This window comes from Agelaius phoeniceus, chromosome 4, assembly GCF_051311805.1.
Source record: "Agelaius phoeniceus isolate bAgePho1 chromosome 4, bAgePho1.hap1, whole genome shotgun sequence".
NCBI lineage: Eukaryota > Metazoa > Chordata > Aves > Passeriformes > Icteridae > Agelaius > Agelaius phoeniceus.
Window position 1 is genome coordinate 25,861,117 of NC_135268.1, and position 22,876 is coordinate 25,883,992.

The 22,876-nt window shown below is 38.8% G+C and overlaps 1 protein-coding gene and 1 long non-coding RNA gene across 6 annotated transcripts in view; one reads left to right on the forward strand and one right to left on the reverse strand.

Annotated features, from left to right (window-relative positions):
- Window positions 1-22,876, reverse strand: part of CSGALNACT1 (chondroitin sulfate N-acetylgalactosaminyltransferase 1) — a 41,845-nt gene that overhangs the window by 16,406 nt on the left and 2,563 nt on the right. For 3 of the 5 annotated variants that reach the window (XM_077177150.1, XM_077177148.1, XM_077177152.1), the window contains one exon: window positions 594-847. The gene's annotated coding sequence lies outside the window, so the exon portion shown is untranslated. Of the gene's footprint in view, window positions 1-593; window positions 848-18,478; window positions 18,589-22,876 lie in introns of all 5 variants that reach the window. The other 2 variants (XM_077177151.1, XM_077177149.1) reach the window with 1 other exon arrangement.
- LOC143693948 (uncharacterized) lies at window positions 10,967-22,633 on the forward strand. The gene is made up of 3 exons (XR_013182047.1): window positions 10,967-11,101; window positions 20,406-20,542; window positions 22,426-22,633. It is a non-coding gene; the product is annotated as an uncharacterized LOC143693948 (long non-coding RNA).

A 22,876-nucleotide genomic window follows, 5' to 3' on the forward strand; every position in this document is an offset into this window, starting at 1 on the left:
CTGAGTGACATCCTAGATTACACATTGTTAGACACAAACACAATCAAATTAACCCCTTGGTGCTCTCCCCTTGGATGCATGCATGACATCATTATACTCTTTTGACAGAGAGAGTCACAGTCCTTTTAGGCATACATCCTTGCTGGCACACCCTTAAGCAAAAGCAGTTTGACTAAGAATAAGACTTTCAGAGTTATTTTCAGTTATTTCTAGTATTGAATCAAAGTCTTATGTAGGACTTTTTATAAACTGCTCTGTGGCTTCCCCCCCTCCCCCAATCTTGATTGACTATTACTCCATATGCAGCAGTTATATACAGTTATAACACAGAGATATTTCTGATGTTTGGACTGTTATTATTTTATCAGTTTGCAGAGCTTCTGGGAAAAAACCCAACTTTGAGCAGGAATTGAGGGGGCTAGAATGAGCCATAGAAATAGTACTGTGTTTTTTTCAAAGTAATGCTAAATTACTTTTATAGCATTTCTAGGATTCTCCAGAAAATGTCAGCATTTTCAAAGAAAGAATTGCTGATTTTCAAGAAAATATTCAAGCAGCAGGAGAAAAGGACAGGATGAAGTTGGCACCCTTACCTTTTTGATGTGATTTCTTTGGAACATCTTGGTCTGCTACAGCTTCTCCTCAGCTTGCCAAAACCATTGCCTGTTTATCTCCCTTCTCATGCCTTTCCCAGAAAATGAGTGTACTATGAAAAGTGCTGTCAACCTCAGAACACCTCTTCATTGCTTTCATATTTGTCAGCTGCCTACATCTTCAGTCTGTCTCGCGTGTGGTGAAAGGCTGTAGTGGAGACGCTTCCTATGGATGCACTAAAAATGTTGGCCTCCTGCAATGTAAAGGAGCTTGTCAAAGCAGGGAAAATTAATCTGGGCATTTCTAACTGTACAACAGATCTGGCTAGAAGACTGTAAGAAGGTAGTGTGCAGGGAGACAGGGTCAGGAAGTGGTGAGATGTAGTACATAAAACACTGCTGTGCTTGTATGCTTCCCTTCACACAATTAGTCCATTGACTGAATTGGCAGAAGCTGAACATCAGTGAAAGGATTAGTTGTACTAACATGGTATAAACTGAAATTACATCTCAATGGCTTAGATAAACACACTATTTAATTTCTATAAGCAGCAACAGATTTGAGTTTTGGTCAAAGAGCTCTTCAAACGTTGACCTAAGAATATATATGCATATAGATAGCCATCCTCACTAAAATGTAGTATCTCTCTCTTCAGGGTATTATCTCTTTTCTACATAGTTTTCTGGTTTGAAATCTCTGCCATCAAAGATGGATCTTTATAAACATTTCAGGACAGTAAATTAGCAGAGCTGCTTTGTCCTTTGAAACACCATTTTCATAGTAAGGAATTGAGACCATGGGGACTTTAACTTTCTTCACAGGATTTTACCATCATGACTGGAGGCATCCTGACAAGAAGCTTTCATTGCTTGCACTCTGGATCTGTCTTATTAAATTGTACTGGTAGCTTCAGTGGCACTGCCTTACAGTGACTGACATTTAAATATACAGCTGTTACTGTCCTACTATCTCATGGGCATGCTTGTGAAAGCAGTCCCTGTCCAGGTCAGTGCCAAAAAAAGCATATTACTTTAAATCAACACCAAAGGTGGTCACAGCTAAGGCATGTCAGCTGCATAGGCAAGTACCAGAAAGCCAGGGATGGTAACTCCTCCTAACAACCATTCTGTTGATTTCACCAGACCAACACAGTTTCACACCAACTGAGACGAAGAGAAGACAAACTGAAATGTTATTTTTTTTCCTAGGAACTGACAAAAACGCCTCTGTATTTTCACAGCAGTCAGCTGCATCAAGTAGTATGAGTCTCTTTGCAAGGAGAAGCTGTAACAAATATGCAGTGATTAGTCTGGTGGCTGAGGGAAAGGGAATTAATTCTTAAAAAAGCCTTCACTTGCAAAAACATCTTCAACCTCAGTTCAACCTGTTAGCCCAGCCAGAGGTCAGCCCTGCTCACAGAGGTGCTTTTCACTTGTTTTCAAGGAGCCTGGGCCCAAAAAATGCTCTGAACACAGAAACAGAGTCTGTCATCACTCTAAGCACTCTGTAAACATTCCTGCACAGTGGAGGGTGCTGCACCCAATCACAGGGAGCGGCAAAAAATGAAAATTGTTTGGTTTGAAATTTCAGATGGTATGCACCCATCACTGTTTCTCACCAACATCTGAACTTTTATTGGACTGTAGAGATACAGGAAATTCACCTCTGCACAGAAATGACAATGTATTTCAAGTCTGAATTTTTGACTCTCGAAAACCACACAGAGAATCTGTGCAGGAGAAAGGGACTCAAACCAAAGTATGTCTGTATATATATCTCCTCTCTGAGCTTCACAATTTCTGCACTCCTCATGTTGAGGACAGAAATGAATGGCAAAAGCTCAGTCATATTTGCAGAGGCAGTGATCTCTCAGCACATGTGACATTATGCAGGATAATTCCATGTTTTTAAGTACTTTCTGCCACAGCTTCTTATTGTAGGTGTAACTCAGACTGGCAACTCCCATTTTAGCTCACAAAACTTTGAAATTCCTTTTATTTTCTTTTTTTTTCAGTAGAGGCAGTAAGTGGCAGAAGCTGCAATTAGGTTTTGTGTAGGTGTTTGAAACATCTTCATTGAATAGCAGCACATGTCACTGTGAGATTTCAGTAGAATCATAATAATCTCTGAGATGAGCTGTGGGGAGGAGGAAACAGATGTTCCACCCAGACTTTAAGTGCCTTACAAAAATAGAGAAAGACATTCTGCAGCCACTTGTAATTTACCTTGAACTTCTTAATTACAAGGACTGTGCATAGCACTGCAGACAAATTAGTCTGCTTTAAATGTTAGGAGCAAGATTTTTCCCCTTAGCTTCTCAACAGGAATCCAAGACCCTCAGCAGAATAGAACATGTCACAGGGATTAAAATTTAGCCTCACATAACAATTTACATACTTTATGCAAAAATTAATTCTATTTCTCCTTATGGCTAGATCATGATTTCTCAACTACTTCTCAGCCCAGTTCTTCTGTCTAGGGCTAAATTAAACAGAAGGCTGAATAAAGAAAAAAGCCTGTCTGATAAATGGACTGGGTGTACCTTCTTGGCCTTCTTCTATTGTCCCCTGTTAAAAATGCCACCGCTCCCTCTTGGGTTGACACTCACACATCCCAAACAAACCACTCAAAATCTTAACATCTGGTTTCCAATCTTCAATCCAAATAAAGGGTTAGTAAAAAATAGTATGCAGAATGAAAATGTTAAATGTTAATATTTGAAGACAGTAGACAACTTACTGTAATACTCTTCATTTCCTAATCTTTGATTCTAGAGTCATCTTCAACAGAAAGTCTTACTTACATTGTCACATGTTCTCCAGAAATCCTCAAAATCTAACCCTGCCCACAGAAGGACAATTACACTGTTCCCCTCTGTAAATAACAATTACAGACTGATCCTCTTGCAAATAGGTTACAACAACAACTAGAAGCTGACTTCAAAAGAAGAAGCCCTCAAAACTTTAACAGTCCTGGAAATCTTGTATTTTCCTCTTGTAAATGAACTGAGAAGTAGCTGTTTCGTTCAAGAAGCAGCTTATATTCAAGATATTGCTATAGACTTCTCACTCTGGAAGCTACAAAACCAGTGCAGAAGTCCTAACTTTTGCCTTTGATGGTATCTGGACCCTATTTCTGCTAATTTAATTGGGTTCCTCTTATAAGGGTGAAGCATTAACTTTATCTGCTGTGCCAGTTTAGCTGAATTCTGAGCTCCATGTGTACTTGTGTTAGACCATCCACTTACATGTGGTCTCACTGCTCATGAAGGGAACTTTCCCAAAGACAGTCCAGAACAGAAAACAAGATTACTCTGAAAGCCTTCTGCTGTCATATGCAGTAAACATGCAAGAGTTGTTTTAACTTTTACAGTAGCCATTATTACTCTTACAGTAGACATCCAGTAATAATTATTTCTTCTACAGTATCATTTCTATTTAAACAAAGCACTCAAAAGGAGTACTGAGGTCCCTTGGTCCTCCCAGTGCATACCTATTCTGTGTGTGGGTTTATCAATGTGTATACACACAAAAGAGTGAAAGCACCATTGCTTTCCTTTCTCCAATGTTAACAAAACTAGTTTTAAAGTTAAAAAAAACCACAGAGGATAAACAGTAATTAATTTCTAACTACATCTGAAAAGAACTGGTGTAACACCTAAAATTATCTCCACACTCCAATAACATTGTTTTTTCTGATAAAAACCTCATTACTTCAAGTAACTGCAACAACACTCCTAAAACTGCTTTCTCTGCCCCAGAGCAATGTTATCTGTGTAAGACCTGGCAGTTCATGAGAGATCAATAACCAGCCACTCCAAGGGTCTGTATTAGGAATGCTATTTTTTGTATGAGGTACTCAGATTTCCACTTTACAACCAAAACACACCACCCTTCTCTGCTAAACACACTGATCTATAGGTGTACAACCTGCACATCCTCAGTGCAACTATTACCTGGGGGTACTATAGGGCACTTCCAAAAGCCTTCACAGGACTTTTCTGCAAGTTTCCACCACTCTGTCCTTCCTCCAGTAAGGACATGACTGATCCATGCCTTGTCAGGCTCCAAAGAGAAAATGCAGAGAAGAGATGACAAGAATGCAATGCTGCTGCAGAGATGCTGTGACTCACAAAGACTATCTCCATGCTACTACAAGAAAAAAAGACAAGGTTTTTCTCTAAAGGTCCATTTCTCATAATCAGGTTCTGGCCTGGAGTTTTAGGAATTCAGTTACTCCAAAAGAGTTTTGAACTTTGCTAAAATGGAGACGAGGAATATGCTTTTGAGTTGAGCTGGAATTCAACCTGGTCTTTTTAGAGTAAATTAGCAAACTATCATAGATTCCAGAACTAAAAATTGATGGCACGGCTGGACAGCTGAGATGTCCAACTTAGCCAAAAGATCAGCATCTTCTGAACATGATCATCACTTTAATTTCATTTAGGTGAGTACCATCTCTGTTTTGTAGATATGGAAAAGAGGAGCATTTTTGTCCAATCATATGATGCTGCAAGACAGCATCAAATATAGCAGCATGCTGAGAACAGTTTCTTTTTGTAGGAAATTAGCTAACAAAACAAGGACAAGCTACATCCAGGGAACAGCTAAATAATGCTACTCTAATTTACTTCATTTTAAGATCTAATTCAATTTCTCTGCATGTAGAGAGCTTCCAGATAGACTAACTCAGCTTTAACATAACACCAATCTATACCAGCTTCTGAAATATCTTAGAATCTGAGTATTATTAAATTATTAAATAATTATTAGTAGTAATACTAAATCCTTTAGTATTTCCTGATTAAAACTAATAATGGGATACACTTTGCTTATCCATTTAATTCTGTACCTGGGAAAAAATGCTATTATTTCACTTTGAAATGTTTACACATGCACCCTCAGTGATTTGCACAAGCAAAAGAAAACTGACTGCCACCATAGGAATTAGCAGTCATTCCTTTTAAGAATGAAGGTGTCCACAGCTTTATGAAAGTAGCTCAGGTCAGCAGCATCAAGTCCTGTAAAATTGAAGAGATCTACACCTATGTGGGGACACTCTGTGAATGCTTGTTGGTTTAGACCATCTCTTCATGAGTGTTACTTAAAACATTTTCTTGTACAAAATTCATATTAATGTCACTTTATGCAAGGAGCCCCAAAGATTCTCCCAGATGTACATCCCAAAGTTCCACAGTCAGATTTTCAATAAAATCTGAAGCCCAGTAGGTCATGAATCAGGGAGGGTTTAACACCTATCTAATTAAGCAAAAGCATCATTTATCCGTGCATGGCTAAGTTGTGTTCAGAAACAGAAAAGCCTAGCTAGGCTGAGCTGCAGGGTGGAAAGCATTTTGTATCTCTTCCCATATTTGACTAGGACTTCTTTAGTCAAGGCTATAAAACCTTTCATATGTTTAGCTGCCAGTCCAGGCCTTCAGCTACAAGTGCACAGTGCAGTGAAACCCCCCTGATTTGAGAAAAACTGTGAGGTGATAAAGTACAGTAACAGGGACTGGAGGTATCTATCCCATCAAGGTCCCTGTAAGGTAGCAATAAAGATTTAAGATGTTTGAACAATCCAGCCTGACCTGGAGATTATGTCTTCCTCTCCTTGCCAGAAATCCCTGGTACAGCTAGAATGCTCTGTACCAAGCTGGATGTGGACTTGAACTTCATTAACTCCAGCAGAGTTGGCAGGGGAAGAGGTTTCCTCCCTCCTGAGTCCAGCATGTGGGAACTGAGAAGAGACATCTGGCTCCCAGAAGTCTAATGTTATATTCTTATAGCAATGCAGAGCCCTAAATTTTGAGCTCCTTGTACTTGAAATTAAATTTTCTGGGTAGCATGGTATCAATACAGAGCTTTAAATAAAATAATTAAGAGCAAAAGAGACAACAGAAAAAAACATTTTGATAGCCAAGGTATTAAGGATTAGGTAGGTTATCTAGGCTGAGCAAGAATTAGCAGGATAGGAACTAATTTTGCTGACCAAAATGACTTTTAATCTGTGGTTTACATTACAGGAGAAAATCAAGTTTTAGACTACAAACTAATAACCATGAAGGCAGAAAACAACTGCAACCTGGTTCAGAATTAGAGAAGCTACCCAGGCTCTGCACAGAGCACCAATACATGCAGCATTAACAGCTCTCCTGTACCAGCCCCCAAGCTCCACTGATCTGCATTTGGCTGTCAGTCTGGTCTGTACTGACAGGAAGAGGCCAGGGCCCTGATTCAGCCCCCACTTCCTTCCTCCTCCAGGTTAGTGTTACTCGAAAACAACGTGCCACAAGGTGTCCTTTCCTTCAGCACCACTGTTTTGATACGTGGTTTTGGTCAAAGGCCCAGCGTTTCCTTGATATACCAGGAAACCATCTCCTAGCAATTCTTTGAAAAGCCCAAGCTCTTTCAGTTATTTCAGTAAAACAGTTTTCCTCTTTCTAGAAGAAGTTTCCAAATATGTTTTCCATTTTTTAATTTGGAGCTCACATAATATTTGAATCTCACTGACTTCACCTTCATCATTAAACTAGCTTATTCTTTACTATGGGAACTTGAAAAGATAAATCACAGCAAAGGTCTAGGCAGAGATGAAAAGAAAGGAAGGCTTTTTAATATTTTATATTATACAGTTTTCTATCCTCTTGACCATGAAATTCTTCTTCCAAAAAGGAATTTAAAAAAAAACAAACCTGAGTACAACCAAAAATTAAAGAACTATCTTGCAAAACACAGCTGTCTACAAACTTTCATTCAGGTCAATTGATTTCAACAGAATGAAGATGTTAATCATTGTATCATATTTTATTACTTACATAGATTTATTTTTAAATAGAATATTTCAATAAGTTGAGAATCCCTACTTTGTTTTAACAAATCACAGGGCTTCAAATTTCCAATTCCTGTCAGTTTCTGTATCTTTGAAAGTGTCAGAATGCACACAGGTCCACAGAAAACTGCTTTTGGTCAAATGGCTACAAGAAAAAAATATTCTTTTACGTTTATGAAAAATGTCTCCATATTTCTATATCCTTTAGTTAAGTAAACCAAGCCACATTTTCAAGTGTTAATGAGACACCTGATCACAGTTACTTTGGTTAAGTTTTCATCTCTGATCCTCAAATCATATTAAAAATGGAATCTATCTTTCAATTGCTTTATAAGCAATTCTAACAAGTAATTCAAACAAGTAGTCTGATATTCTATTTTACACCTCTCTTATATACCAAATTACAGCCATAAACATAATTTCTCATTGGTTCTTAAGAAGTTTCAGTTCCTTCATTGACTGTATTGGTATCTGGGATTAAAACTGTAGTTTATTAAGGAGATTTTAATTGCAGTTATTGCATATTGTCAATAGCCCTTAAACCCAGTCATTTAGCTAGAAATACATTAAATGTTAACAGTTTACACAAGAGGCATCCTGGTTCCCTAACACAGAGCTGATTGACGACATAAGTAAAGCCAGTTTCCCCTACCAGCAAGAGCTATCCTTTTTTCCCCTTTTGTTACACAGGAGAGGAAAACCCTGCAATCAGCTCAGCATTTCCTGAAAAGTTACAAAGAGCCTATCCCTTGAAAGAACTTCAGGCTTCAATCAGAAGCAAAACCATTCCATGTGAAGTTATGAAATAATGCACACAATATGATCTTACTCTGTCATTTTTCCTCATTGTACCACGAAAGTCTCTGACTCGGTTTAATGTAACTTTGTATCAAAGTTGATGCAAACACTTTTTTTTTTAAGGATAGTTAATTTTTTTTGAGAAAACAGTTTTCTGCTTATCCTTGTTCCTTAGGTGCAATGTTTTTCAGAAAACAGGAACAGAGAAAAAAGTGTAATCTCATAGCCTACCAGAATACTTAAAGAAAAGAAATTTCCTTATGAGTTTAAGCTTCACGCTACTGAGTCTTTGTTTTTGTCCACATGGAAACCTGTCTGCAAATGCATTATTTTTATTTTAACAAAGATTGGCTAGGATGTGTGCTGGCACAGCTGTGTAAGCTAATGAAACAAAAAGAATAAATTGCTGCTGTGCCTTTACAGTTTTCTTCCATTCCCTCCTTTTAATATTCCACAGTTCTCTGTGAAATATTAAAATCATACCATTTTCAGTACCAACTTGTGACAGCTTAACTCAGTGTAACTCCCTACATCTCCACTGCTTTCTTTCCCTGTGTTGTTCCATTACCACAGAGCAAGGGTTCAACAAGGGCTATTAGAAGCAGCAGTGAAATGTCTCACTACAAATAGTTCATTAGTCCCTAAAAGAAAAGTTGTTCTCCTAAGGATGTAAAAGCAGCTCCTTTTTCCAACTGCAGTCAAAATAACAGGCAGAGTTTTCCAGGACTGGCATCTTAAGGACAAATGTCAAGAGAATTTAACAGTCTTTTGTCTAAAAGAGGAAGGAAAGTAACTGTTGGTGGAACATGTTAGTTATTAAACAGCAGCTGAAAGTTCCTACAGGAAAGAATGAAATATGAGCAAATGGTGTCAGCATGTGGATGTGGACCATGTGATAAAAAGCAAGTCATACCTGGTTCAAACAAAATTCACAGAGAGGGAGAATTTTTAAGCACTAGATTGGTGCATGCCCAGGGGATTTTGGTGGTTTAATTCTCTCCTGTGGCACGTACCCTTGACAACAAACTTTGCATTAAAAGCGTGACAAAAACTCAGTGAAACTGAAGAAGCTGTGGGAAATCCCTGTGTTCTTAAAGGAAAATATAGGTTAGAAAAATTGTCTGATAGAGCAGATGATATCAACCATCTCTGTAATGGTTTACATTGCGTCTCTTAGAGGATACCAAGTGCTTTGGAAGGTGAAAAAAAATCTTGTAAGCAAAGAAATCTTTTTAATGTTTTGATTTTGATGATCAATTTATTCCCCAAGCATAAGTTTGTATTTTTGCAGATATGCACAAGAAACAATTCTTCTGTTTGGGAAATGTTACTTTCCTTCATTACTTTTGTGGATTTTTACCCTAATTTTGACTTTCATTGCTTCAAAATTGGTATTTTCCCATCTCCTTCTCAGAGAAGTTGCATTTACTACATGCTTAGGCACTGCTTTTAGCTACTTCTGAAAGAGGACAACCAATTTCAATAGCTACTCTTCTTGATCAGTACTTGATTCTATTAAGCTGCAGTCAAAAAGGACAAAGAAAAGTGTATTATATGTAAATAACTGGAAAGTTCAAAGAACATGAATATCTTACAGACAATCATAGGCAGAACTCTCCCTTGTTTACTGTAAGAGATATGCTGCTCAGAGGTCTCATTTATTACATTACCTAAGGTCAGGCTCCTGCACTTAGCTCCTGAATTGTCTTCTGGACTCCATCTAGCCACATTCCTGATGGGAGCCCAGGGAATTTACCTGGCTAACTTAATCACCTGAAGAGCCATCATCACATAATGCCAATTAACTTATTTTACATAGTTGCAGTGTGTTCATTACTGCCACAACTGAACTAAGGTAACATTCTAGGGAGTGGAATCCCTCCTGATAGCTTTTATACACTGACTTGCCCCCTGTAAGACTAATCCAGTGTCCTACTGTTTATTCAGTTTATTTTTAACTTTAGTTACTTTTACAGGATTACAAGACATCAGCCAGCCTGTACAGTGCAATAGTTCAGTGTATCTCCAGCAAGTCCAACACACCCAAGATGCACTCAGCAGAAAAGGGAACGAATATAATGAAAATCAGATGGTTTTGGCCTCCCCTTTGGTTTTATACACCTACTTCTGCTTATTTCATATATTCTACCTCAAAAGATACAGTTGACTCAAAATATAAAAAGATGCAAGAACCAGGCACCAGTCTGATTTAACAACTTGCCAGCTGAGGAGTCATGCACACATCCATTATTACAAGCCTAAAAATAGCAAGACTTTGAGAGGCTCTTAGGACAGCAAAATGTGGCATATTGATATAAAAGTAATTTGTGGATGAAAGAAAAAAAGATGGTAAGAAGCTATTTCAAACAGATGGTTAAAGAAATAAAGCAATTTAATCCCAACTTCCCGAGGCAAATATTGCCATCATTATCAGTGATGTTAGAGCCAACTGCTCTACCTGGGTTCTTGCTGCATTCCTTTCAGAATGTCCAGGCTCCCAGGCAGTGGGGTCTACTCCAGATGAAGGCTACACAATTTTCTATCACTCCTTGCACATTCTCTAGTGAGTTTTCCTACCCATTTTCTATTTCTCCACAGCAAACCTTCCCAGAACAATTGTGTTCCTTACTGTTCAACACTTTGCACAGTAGAAATCAGGTCCAGTTGGGCCCTCAAAGAATCTGTTATGACAGCAAGGCATCAAATATCAGATGGTGGCCCATAGCTTCTTCTTTCTCCCTAACAGATGTGCAGGCCGCTTCAGAGGCCCTGGCAGAACCATCTTGGCTGGTCTACTGAAATGAGGCATTAGTGCTGGCAATCAGCCTGGAAACCTTAAACATGGTACAAACTGTGACTCCAGCCCAGAGGAAAAAGGGTAAGAAAATGGTAAATACCTTGAAATTAGAACTCTGTAATCTCATCTAGCCTTTAAAATCAGAAGTCTAAAACTAAATACTGTGCACATATTGCAGCTACACAGTGAGGTTCCTTATTTGTTGGCAGATCTGGAATTTCACATGAGTCTGTCACACAGGAGCACAAGGAGGAATTTGAGGAGCAAATGTGAGGTAAATACTCTTGCCATGATCTCACAGCACCATTTTCCACCTCCTACTTTTAAGAAGGGCACACCCTCAGGACGATTATTTTGATGTGTACACCATTTGCTGGGTGGAGGCTCTACACACTCCTTGACTTCCAGAAGAGATGCCCCATGAAATTCACTCCCTCCAAGCACATTCTCCTTTACAAGCAGAAAGCTGCAGTTTAAGGAGGGCAGCTACACACAAAACCCCCAGCCTGCAGTTATAGGATAAGCCTTCTATATCCATTAGCACAGGCAGCAAAGGATTCCTAGCCTGAAGAGAGACAAGAGGAGCAGCTGAGAAGTGGCTTCCTCAGATGCTGAACTGCACATGGAAGTCCCTGTAGATATGGGTCCCTGGTGTCCAGCCAAAGGGGGCAAAACTAAAGACAACTAGATATAATGGGTGGAAAAGGAAGCTGCTTCTTTTAGGCAGCCTCCTTTTCCAGAGTAGCTCAATCTAAGAGTCTTTCTCTGAATACACACTGCACTAGAGGCTCATGCAATAGAGTATTTGTTAGCAGCATATTTTATGGCCTGAGAAGAAATAAAGTTCAACTGCTCATGCTCTAAAGCACTGGCAAAACACAGCCATCCCTCAGCTCAAACCCACACTTTGGCACAACACTGCAAGATGCAGGCTATACTCATTAGACAGATCAGTTCTCAGGTGTGATCCATTTCAGTCTGCAAAGCTGACCAGAAAAAAATAACAAAATGATGAAAAAATGCTTCCACCACACCCACAGAAGACAGCCCAGTTGAACAGTTTAAACACTTTATAGACCAGAAGTGCATAATTTTGAAGACCCCAGCATGGCCATTTCCTGGTGTAATAAACACCTGGTCAATCTCAGCTGGAAACACTGCATCCATTCCTGGCAACACTGAGGAGGCTTTCTAAAGGACACACTGTTTTTTTTCACCAGGGTGGCAATGAGGTGTCTAGATAAGGTTTCTCACACAACTAAAACAGTGCACAGACTACTTGAAAGGAGGTGCTAAAAGGAGATGGTTCACTGTAAAAGTAGAGCTCAACTTTGAATTTCATTAGAGATACTGAAACATGTAACCAAAAAAAATCTTACAAAAAGGATATTATTGTGATGGTCACTAATTTTTTTTCCTTTGAAAAAGGGGAAGTTCCACAAGGAGTTAAGGTAATGATGACATGATACTAGAAGAGGAACATTTGTAATGTGTAGTTCTGCTGTAACTGAAAACCGTCAAGACACACCTGTGCCAGAGACAAAATCCTCTGTATTCAAGGGAACATAAAATCAGGAACACTGACACAACACTTTATTAATACTTGTCAGATAACATGAGGAAGTCACACCATTGACTTCAGTAACTACTGAGGAATCAAATGAGAAAGAATTACAAATTGTAATTACAAATTGTAATTTTCTATTAAAAGCAAATCAGCTGTAGTGATGGAAAGCAAACATTTTCACACATCTGATTTTATGCATCCTTGGTAGATTTCAAAGGTGCAGACACAACATGAAAATTATTTTTAGAGCCCTATAGCTGGATACATTTAGTTAACTTTTGCTACTTCCCCCCCTATAAGCAGGCATGTTCTCAACAGTTTTCCCGTTTATTCTGGAATGCCATTTTGATTGGGGATCAAGAGACTTTGGGTTTGTCTTATTTACCAAATTTTACTTGAATGAAAAAAAATGCTGAGTATCTATGTATCACCTAAATGGAAAACTGAATTATTACCAAGGTCATAATGATTTATTGTGGAAGTTTTAGTTTCATTTCTAAAGGAGGGGAAAAAAAAATGTTCTTTTCAAGGCATAGAACAGTATTATCTGCTGAATATCAATCAGTACTGATTCTTTGTAAAGCATTTTGTCCGTCCAAAACATCAGTACAGCAGTAGTAACTGCTATTAATGAACATTGCAAGCAGACCATCTGAGCAGAGCCATTATTTAGACCAGTCCATGCCTGACTTCATTGAAAATTACAGTAATATTTTTTTTTAGTCCTTAGTTAATCTATTCAATATCAAAATGGCAAATCCCTCTGATTAGCTCAGTACATACACTGTGATTGAACATCTGAAAGGAGCTTCAGAGGTGCTTTGCACCTTCACGTCATGAGCACAGGGTCACTAAAGAACAGAAACACAAACCTTAAAATTCATTACCCAGCTGATGCCATTTAAACTCAGCAATCAACTTACAAACTGTGTATGCAAGACAGGAGATCACTTGCCAAGATGACATTTACAATCCAAGTAAACAAGCAGCACAGTCTAGATTTCCTAATGCATCAGGCTCTGATGTTTGCAGGCTCTGATTGCTGCTGCTTATTGCTGCTGCTTAATGCTCAGACCACATGCATGCAGAGAAGCCATATGCTTGTGGGAAAACAAGCCACTCTGCTTAAACCTGAAATCTGCATCCTAGGAATCAGAAAGGACTGGGTTAAATGGTGGATTATGCTGTCCTCAAGCATTCCATGTGTTAAATGCTGTCCTCAAGCATTCCTCCAGTCTCCTCCATCAACACTGATATACCTTTGTTGGAGCACTATGGACTCACTTGGCTTTGCTAAAGGGATGGAAAAACATGTTTGGAAGAAACAAGTGAGGAGTAAACAAATGGAGACAAAACAGGGCATTTGTGGAACGACTTAGAATTACTATGTTGCTAAAATACCCTTGTAAAGTGAGGAAATTGGCTGTGAGTAGGTTTGCAGCTACAAAGAGCCACAAAACCTCAGCATGGTTTGAAGCAGTTTTGCTGAAGGGAAGCAGCTGTAGTAGCTGGCCTGGATTCTGAAATGTGTTTGGGAAAAAATCCCCAACAAAACAACAAAACTCCCCACATGTTCAAGATGTACATATCTGCAGAGAACATCAGAAGAGCCTTAGAGAGCTCAACAGGGGCTGGATGCGAACTACAGTTCTCCCCAGGAAGGAGTGCACAGGGATCCTCATTCAATTTGCTCTCTTATTTTCCCTGTGCAGCCTCTACCAGCTTTTTTTCTTCCCAAAGGTAGGCTGGGTTAGAAAGCTCTTAACACTCCTCTTTCTACCAAGTGTATTTATCCGAGCAAGTCCAATAGGCCTGAATCCAGCTACAACAAACTTTCTGGGCACCTCTGACTGTTATGAAATGTAGTGACTCAGCCAAGCTACATCAAAAAGAGAACATATTTTATTTGTTTACTGGAACTTAGTAAACCAGGGCAGGAAAAAAAAAGCATCAGAAAGGACACATCCCCACATGAAAACTTAGTCCTTCTCTCTGACCCTAGGCAGGTGTCTTTATCTGGCTTTCTGCCTCCCCATAGACTTTTGACTGTCTGCCTCCCTCCCCAGGCCCACTGCTCTGCACTTCAGACACTCCTGGTCACATGTCCTGTGATGCAGTTGAATCAAAGGTATCAGTGCTTATTTACAACCAGCATTTCCCCACAGTTCCCATTGCCATGGTGAGCAGCAACAGAGCCTGAAATATAAGGTCAAAACATAGCCTAGATATCTCCCACAAGCCACATGGAATAATCATTTTCTGAGGAAATTTCTGGCATAAATTTGCACTTGCTCTCTGACCAAAAGCACACCTCAGCTTAGCACTCTGGACTCCTAACTGAGCTCCTGAGACAGAGAACAATAAACATCCCCAAAAAGCTTGAACCCAGATTCCTCTGCAGAAACTGAAGAGGATCTTGCCAGTTCCTTATAGGTTATCAGTGTTACTTCTTTGATCTCTGTCAGCCTCACTGTGTTTCCTTCTACCATGTGGAACTTCAGGGCCATGGTACATATCTGCACTGCTTGCCAAGCACCCCAACATTACTTCATAGGAATTTGTTATTATTTTCCATCTTTCAGAAGCTTTTCAGCCTATCCTTGCACAAATAATGTATGACAATATAGGTTGCATGTGAATATATTTGTGAAGACAAACCAGACCTCTTCCCCAGTTGCTATTCCACTGAAAATCAAATGTCAGTCTGCATGTCTTGGATTACTCAGAGATAATGCAGTTAGCATCACAGTACAGTTATGTGAACTGTATCAAACTAATCAGACATCGAGACAGAGGAAAAAATAGGAGAAATCAAATGAACCCTGGAAAGAGACATCAAGTCCAGGCTCCCAGGACTGCACATACTGAAATGCCTGAGGAAAGACGAAAATTATTGTGGTAAGTACATCACAATTTAGGCCAGCCTAAGAGAGAGGCTGTCAACTTGGTGGAAACCTGGACAATAGCAGATATTCAGCATAAGAGACTGTGTTCTGGAGACAGGTATGAGGACACAAAGTATGAAGCACCAAAAAGGCAGAAACATAATAACAACATACAATCGCTGTCTTGTCTCAGCAGGAGTCAAATTTAAATTACTGGGACCTACCAGATTTCCATATAAATTGACATTTCTGGGCATTAAACAGGATTATTCAATAGATGAGAACATAGAAGTGCAGTATTGACAATAAGTATCAATATATCAGAGTGGTGATACTGCAGCCCAGTTTGGTATCGTAAGCTTGATGAATAATACACTGGGCAAGACAGAAGCTTTTAATTTCTGTGTTGCCTCCTGTATCACCTCAGCCTTCTCTGGATTAATTTTAAAACAGCTATTTTGGAACTTGTGAAAACAAAGGCACCTCCATGTCAGTTTTAGCTTGGGAAACTGTCAAAAATCCAATTCTAGCTGCAACTTATATAGAATCAAATGCAGACTCAGGCCTTAATTTTGACATAAGTATCAAAACACAAGGACATCAGTGGTTTTTTCCTCTGTAAATTGCAACAGATCTTCACTGATAAGTTTTCATGTCATAGTTGCTTTCTGATCTAAAAAACAACAATGCAATTTAGAAATTCTTCTCCTCTACCTTGATACAATCTTGAGGAATGCAAGTGAATTCATTTTAATCTGGAACACCAGAAAGATGAAAGAGAATAAAAAATTTAAAAGAGATCAAAATTAAGAAAAAGATGTAATATCCAAGGAAAACAAATAAATATTTAGCCAGAAAATAGATATAGCTGAATGGAAATTGTCCTGTGCAATATAAAAAGTGCTGGTAACACTTTTTTGGCTTGGCTTTGTTGTTTCAGTCCTAAGAGATCTGAAATATTTGCCTTGAACTGCTCCTGACCATACACATCAGTTTGATGAGAAAGACCAAAAGTTTAGTATTAAGTGTGTACCGTAAGCTGAGGAGCAACAGCTCAGAAGTTGTATCATTCAGCAGGCAAAAGTACACTACAGCCTTCATATAGGGAAATAGGTCCTCTCTTGAAGAAAGCCCATGGAGTAAAAACAAAAGAACACTGTAAGAAAGAGCAAAAGCTCTCAGTGCATTGAGGTGACAAGCGTGCAGCACATCAGAACTTTTCAAAACACTACTGCACTTCCTAGGTCACCACATGCAGGTTTCCAATATCTTTCCAAAGGAAAGAGTCTGGAAACTGGTCTGGAAGATAGTCCTGATCAACTCCTACATGACAGATATATATGTCACTATATTGTGGGACTGAACAGCAGCATATGCAGGCCAAGTCTCCTTCCTGAAGGTAAGATGATCCTGTGCAAGTCATTTCCCTGTCTTACTCTTGATATTTCCAGCTGTAGCAAAGACAATGATGATGCCCACTGTATCATCACTGATATTATGCATTTAGATAAGATGATGAAAATAAACAGAAGTGGATATGTACTTAAGATGAAATAACTTGCTGTAGCTTCTTCTCTTCACTATCATGCAAGGAAGCATAACAAGATACTGAACTGAAATGCATTTTGGAACTGGACAATCCAGATTCAACCCTAGCAGTGTAAGAATTAGCATCACTATTAATACGCTGAATACTGCTTCTCCAAAAATATCAGGGTGAAAGACCAGACTTCACTTCTAGATCAGACTTTCACCTCTAGAAGGTTGGAGTTTTTCCCTCTCCACAGGTATGTTATCATAAATATTAATTGGAAAATGTCTATGTACTTCAAATAGGAGGGGGAAAATGTGCCCAGACTGGCGATGCCCATGGCAGCTGCAGTGAGGAAACAAGAAACTAAAGAAGTCTAGACCAACATGAAAGCTTTTAACATGCCACTGTAAAGGTTCAAGTATCAGTTAGACAGAGTCTAACTGACTCTGTGACTGTAAGATTCAGATGATTTTATCACCAATCACCTAATTATTGTGCATACTCAGCTGAGAGGAGCTGTGGACACAATTTGACTCTCATCATTTGAATACATAATTTTTTTTCAATTTCTATTTTTTTGAAAGACAATACAAAAGTGAAAACACAACTCCTAAAAGAAATAGCAGAAAAGTCTTACTGAGGAATCATATAATCATAGAATACCAGGTTGAAAGGGGACCTCAGGATAGTTTTGCAGTGGCACTCCCAAGGCAATGCTCACCTCACCTGTGCCATTCTTCCATCATGGAATCATGCCCAGAAGCTTGTAATCCAGCCCAAGGACTCCAAAGAAAAATGTAGTTGTCCCCTGTACCCAATGTTCATCTAAATAACAGTCCCCAGCAGCAAGAAATTGATGCAGCATAGCTCTTTGTGACACAAGCCCTCTGTGATCTGCCTCACCCACACCTTCTCTCTTTCCTTGGTAACTCTGGAAAAGAGCTTACCCTTCCCTTGGACTCCTTTTGATAGCAAGGGACACCCATTTGGCTCTTCTCAGTGGAAGGAAATCCTCATGGTTCTAAGGTACCTGTGACAGCCAAGGCTTACCTATTCCCTCTGGTTGTTTGAGCACATTATCAGCCCAGATGAAGATTATAATGGATGCAAGAACTCCCTGATGGCTTTTCCCCCAAAGCTAAATCTCTCCTTTGCCGCTTTATGAAAGTTGAAATATTTAGGTGGGAATGAACCAATATCAAAATTCCATGTAAGATTTTTTAACTCCAGGATGGAACTTCAAAAGGAAGCTAAAGAAATACACTTAATCTGCTCTGTGACTACCAGCACTTCTGTAAAACAAATACAGCAGCGATGAAGGATCTCACAGGACCCAACATCTTTGAAACTCAGTCTCATGCAGCATAAATTCAGTCCCCTGATACATCCATCCATCCATCCATCCTCTTTTCTACCTCCTCTAACTGACTACATTTGAATCATGCATATGAGAAGAAACATCAGGACAGTACCGTTAGCTGCACTACAAGTCACAGAAGCACAAATGGCATGGAACGTCTGAGCCTTTTAATAATGATGCTCTTCTCCGCTGCAGATCACCTGGCACGCACAGTTCAGCTCTCTGAAAAAATAATGCAATCACTCCCTGATTAAATTACTCCTGGAGTGGAAAAGACATTGAGCAGCCTGCCTGTTTCAATTGGCTGTGTAGTGACTGAGCTCCATGAATATGGAAATAATTAGAAATGCTAGACCAATATAGAGGAGGACGAGGAATATGTGACCCACATAAAGGGCGTGCCGGAGTTGCATGAAAGTGCAATCATAGTGTAATATTAAACAAGTGAAAAATCCTTGATATCAGTGATGGACGTTAGAAAACAAATTAGTATCACTTCAGTAAAATGCCAGAGGGTTCCAACTGAGATACAAAGTCTTTTCAAATGCATTTTACAAGCTCCTTTCTCCAAGAAAAGAGGTAAAATTGAGATTTTATTTTAAATCCTAATTCATAAATCTAATCCACACCTTTGTGTCTCTTTTTCTCTTGATGTTTAATAAGTTTACAATATTACTAAGTAGCTGCCAGACAAGTTTTTTACTTGGGCTCTGAAGCTTTGACCTTAGTAGTAGTTAATAGCCCAAAAGATTCTAACCAGAGTATGAGAAATGGACAAGTACCCTAAGAAAACGAAAAAGCTTTACCACCAGATGAGCCTGTTTTCACCAACTCAAGCAGATTAACTGCTTGAAAGCAAGTAAGAAAATTATGGCCCTGAATTTACTGGAAAAATTCAGTCACATACATCTGTAAAATCTCTAAAAAAAGCTTACATTTTCCTTGGACATGACTCACTTCCTCACTTGCCCACCTGTGCTAACCAGGAAGAACCAGCACTCCAGTATAAGAGGTGCTTTGGTGAAATTGAAGTGCTCTGCTCCCCACATACCCATGCAGCTGGAGTACACAGCACATGCAGGCACCCCACATAGCTCTGTCTCTCCTGCCACTCCCTGGAATTGCTGGCAAACAAGGTGTGTTACAGCAGCCTTCTTCAGCTTCTTCTATCTGGCTGTCATAGCAAAAGGCAGATCCAATAGCAAGGAAGAAAAATGAAGTCTAAACCACACTGGACAAATGCAAACATCCATACCCACTGAATTCTAAACTTTTTTTGTCCCCATCAGAAAACTAGGGCCACCAATTCATAACAACATTTTAAGGGGTTCTGAGATGTGCTCTCAAAACTGTTTTGCAGGTATCTTAATTTGTGAAGATCTAGTATCTTAGTGTAGTTAGTTCCTAAGGATTTTAGAGTGAAGCTTTATTTTCCTTTCTCTAATGCTAAGAAATTTTCCTTTCATTCCTTTAACATTATGTAAGTGCTTTTCATTTCCTGAACAATTTTCAGAGAAAGCCGCTATATTTTTGGAGTAGCTTATTAATTCATAAATTTATATACATAGTTCAATTAAGTATCAGAAAACTTCACCACTGACTTTTATCTCATAAAATCATCTTATACTATCCTGTAAATTGAAAGGTCAGTGGCATGTTTTCTATCCCTGTGGCTCAAACAAATCTCTGTATCAATTTTTAAGCTAGCAACCAATACTTTCACAGTAAGTTCATTAATCTAAAATTATTTCTGTTTAAATTTGCTAGGATTAGAGGTAACATTATGATGTGTTATATATTCCCTTCAGACAGTTTTTTTACTTAATAGAAGTATGATGAGAAAAAAGCAGTGCAGGTAACATGATTCACTATGCACACCACTTTATATTTGGCTAATAGCTTTTTACAAGATTTCCCAAAGTTTATTTAAAATCTCTTCCTTGAAATCTAAAGGCTACACCTTCTCACAAATAAAATAATACAAAGTTTCCTGTACAAAGGGTTTTTCAAAACTTTACCTCTATTACCTCTATTTTCAGACTATTCTAACTGAAGAGGAATGCTTTCCTAAAATACTGGCTCCACATTAAAAGCACACATGGGAAAGACTATTTGATGTAAAGCTCCTCCTTTCAAAATCAATACAACTCAAAGTTTCCCTCTGTGAAGAAAGACGGTATGTACGTGGTCATTGTAAATGTTAATGAAAATATCAGTTGTAGGATAGGATACATGAATCAAAGAACTCAAATATAGACATACTCTGGTCTGGGCAAGCTGAAATTTAACTGTCCTATCAGGGGTTGGGTGACTGGCTACAAAAGCTAAAAAATAAAATTGCACCCTTCAAAACTGGAAGCCACTTATTTCACTGAGTGATTACCACTGATCCCTGGCACATGTAGCTCTGTCTAACTCTGTTATGATCATGGTCAGGACTTTCATAACTACCTTCTATTAAATCAATTCATAGGGGAAAATACTGGAAAAATCTTAAAATTGTACAAGTATTAAAATCCCACTTTTAAGATTGAAATATTCTGCCCTCCCAGATGTAGTTGAAGTACCGCCTTGGTAGCAGGAATGGCAGCACAGGTGACAGAACATCTCCTTTCCTTTCACCATTCACATCCTAGCAAAAGGTGTGAGTGCAACACAAACCACTGACCTCAGTACTGGTCTGGGTAACATGAAACTCTCTGAAACTCTCTGCCTTGGTGCATGTGCCTGGGAGGCCTTTGGATATTCAATCACTCCTGTGGTTTGAACATTTTGGCCTGTAATTCTTTATTAAGCCAACTTTCAAAAGAAATCTCTTAGTAAACCAGATGAAGTTACAGATCACTCAACTAGTTTGAATTAAGTGATTCTGATTTCTAAATATGGCTATACAATAAAACATAATCTAGTAGGCAAAAATCTGACCTTAAAGGGAAGACATAAAAGTCCAGCTTTTGGTTCTGCCACTGGGCCAGTGGCAAGATTCCATGTGAGTCTTTTCACCATACACAAAACAGGAACAATAAGAGAATTGCCTCAAAATCCGAGCAACATTATGAGCAGATGATTAATAGATATATTGGGCTGCAGACTTTTGGCTTTGAAAATCTTGATCCAGTTTCTTATCCTGGAAAGGAAGCTGGGATTATTCAATTTAAGAACTGTCAACTATTTATAGCCTCAGCTATAAAAAAAAATTCTTTTAAGAAATAGCGAGCCAGAAACCTCTTGTTGCCCAGCCATCTCCAGTAGAAACAATTCCCAGGGGTATCTACATACTGTTCCAATGTTGCTGGAGTGCATATTGCTCCATGTCTTCTTGCCAGTAAATTGCAAACCACTGTCAGACACATAATGGAGAGGAAAAAGGAAAAAGCAGTTCTGAGGATTTAACTTCAGTAGAGTTTCCATCACTGTTCTGTTACTTTAGGAGGATGATGCTCATGTCCAGGTGACTCAGTAACATTTTTCTGTTATCAAGGCAATGCAGCCTGATCTAATGGAAGGTGTGCTTGCCTATGGCAGGGGGGTTGGAACTAGATGATCCTTAAACAATGTTCAATGCAATGTACTTTTAAGAACATTGCCATTGGCATGGAAGTGGGCTAAAAAAGTACAGTTTAGCCTAAAACACATAAACCTGTTAATGATAAACCTGAAAACAGAATCCAGAACTGTAACTACTCTCACACTGAGGTACCTTAACAAAACCAAAAAACACACAGCTCTCTGCTATCTTCTGACAATCAACTTTCTGTCTCCATGTCAGAGGAAAGAGAGAGCTCTGCACAACATTGAATGTGTTAATTTACTCATTGGTAGAGAATACAGCTCACCATGAAGACATTTTTCTGAAAACTAAGTCCCAAAGTGAGGGGAAGACATTTACTCCTATTTTGACTAACCAGTCAAATATAAGAATGTAACACCTACACTAATAAAGATATCTGTGAGTCTCTAACAAGGAAACAATTGAGGACAATGATGACATCTTATCTGGGTACACACAAACAGCTGAGGATGAAAGATTAACACTGCACTGTCTCAAAACTTTTGTAGTGCAACTGAATAAAAAATGAGAGTTTCTTCAAGAATCAGAAAATGCCCTGAGGTATGCTGGTGTGGACAAAGATGCAGTGTGACAGAGCTTTCTCTCACCAGAGGGTAACTAACGGATGGAGGCTTGTGAGCAGGCTTTCTCCAGGAGATGTGGCCTGAAAGGTAAGCTACATGCAAACAAAAAAATTTTGTCAGAAGAGGATCAAGTCAGCAGGACAGGGTGAAAGAAAATAGAAGCTAGGTGTAAATAGATTCAGCATTTTTGCCTTATGTTTTTTGTCCATATCTTCAGTAAGTGTTTCTAAGTGCATTGCTGATTTTAACTGTTACAAACAAAAGTTCATAGTGCATTTCCACTTAACCTCTCTTGAATAGTGCATGGTTTAGATTAATGAGCCTTTCCTTGGCAAGACACAGGTAAGAAAACAAGCACTCAGTTAACCAGGTAATA